The sequence below is a fragment of the Echinops telfairi genome, unplaced genomic scaffold (genome assembly GCF_000313985.2).
Source record: "Echinops telfairi isolate 266 unplaced genomic scaffold, ASM31398v2 ScPeMD7_3533;HRSCAF=4204_0, whole genome shotgun sequence".
NCBI classification, from domain to species: domain Eukaryota; kingdom Metazoa; phylum Chordata; class Mammalia; order Afrosoricida; family Tenrecidae; genus Echinops; species Echinops telfairi.
The window spans coordinates 76,815,941-76,817,724 of record NW_022107431.1 but is presented as its reverse complement, the minus strand read 5'-3'; the positions used below and the strand labels follow the sequence as shown (position 1 = coordinate 76,817,724).

General features: G+C 42.9%; 1 pseudogene; it reads left to right on the top strand.

Annotated features, from left to right (window-relative positions):
* The first annotated feature begins 816 nt into the window (after positions 1–816).
* The window catches only part of LOC115870984, a 3,007-nt pseudogene continuing 2,039 nt past the window's right edge, over positions 817–1,784 (top strand).

Sequence of the window (1,784 nt, the reverse complement as noted above, 5' to 3'; positions counted from 1 at the left end):
GGGGCTCTGAAACAGCCAGCCTCGGTGGCTGTGAGGTGTGAGGCAGGGGTAAAGTGAAGGTGGTTCATGGTTTAAAGAAATTCTCAATGTAAATGACTCAGATGGAATATTTTTTCCTATACATACAGTTACTACTGTTAAAAGACATTATGCTAAATACAAATGTGCTGGTCTGAATTTTAAAAGCATTTGAATTCTCAGATTCCCCGTGTAGGACATGCACATACACACACCCCCTCCCCCAAACTCACTGCCATTGAGTGGATGCTGACTCATAGCAATCCTATAGGACAGGGTAGAACTGCCCTTGTGAGTTTCCGACACTGTAAGTATTCACGGCAGTAAAAAGTCCTCTCTTTCTCCAAGGAACAACTGATAGTTTTGAACTGCTGACCATAGCCCAATGCACAACCACTATGCTACCAGAGTTCCTAATGTAATGCAAAATTTTCCCATATACCATATCTCCTGCGTATGACACTGGGGTGGGGCCCAGAAATTTATAGTTTCCAAAAGCTCCTCAGAGGACTCCTACCCAAGTGGTCTTATAACAGGTGTTTGGGAAGCTGTTGGTAAGAGGTCACTTCCATTTTTCTATAATTTATGTGAACCATTATCCTTAATGTCCTGTTACTGTACAGTGCCATAACAATTACTGTATGTGTGTTGTTAAATGTGTGCCTATTAATTTTATTAGAGCTTGTATCTATAATAGCGATAACTTTACCTATATGGGATCCCATTTCTCAAGATTTTATGAGCAGCATATTAGAAACATTAAAGAGGGACCAGAGTTTGGGGCTAAAATTTAGCATTATGGCTTCTGTAGGTTTTGGGTGGGGAATTAAACTATGAACAGTCTGTCATTAACTTAAAAAATGTATTTCTTAATCCAGTAGAAAATTGTCCTTTCTTTCGTAATAGTTGGGGCTTTTAGAGAGAGAACAATCTACAAATATACATAGGAAGAACAATCTACAAAGATGAAGAATGAGCCAAACTTTGTCGTTGCGATAGGAGCCACTTCTAGACTGTTGCCGATAAGGCTGTGCTCACTGACCTTGGGCTATGACCAACAAAGCTTGAACCAGAAGCCATATTGAATTCTAAGATCCATCCCCAGGAGAAAAAGGACATTTTGCTTTGGGCACACTCTACAGAAATGCCCTTACATGCACCAAAGACACCAGGGCCCTCGACTGCTCCAGGCACTGCTTCGGACACATCGCCAGACATGGCCTTTCTGACGATAGGGGTTTTGGTTGAATTTTTACAAGTTACCACTATTTAGCTCTTTTCCGAGGGTGGAGAGGAAGAAAAGGAAAAAGCAGAGGGATAATTTGGATTAAATATGCCCTGAAGCAAACTCTTAGAGCAGTTCATAATCTTAAGTAGCTAGTCAGGATCACCAGTTGGTAAGGAAAACTTTGTTCCACTCATCAAAGTGGGTAGCAAGAGGAGTGGTCCTCAGTGCAGGAGCTCACCACTTCCCCAGCTTTTCTTCAGTGCATCCCTCTGTAATCAGCAAGCCTCTCTCGTTCTGAGTCTCTTAGCCACTTATTGACAGTAACCCCTGCATTTAGGGAAGATACAGCACTCTGACCAAGAGTGAGAACTCCTGTGTGTCTTCCATTTTACCTTGGGAGACTGTGGTGCTTGTGCAAAGTTTGGATTTGGGCACTCAGGGTGACCTTCCAGTGTTAACAGTAATGACAGGTGCAACCGGGGCCCATCATTCAGCCCAAAGAGCCTTAGGTGTTGCAGATGACACACCGGATGGTGGC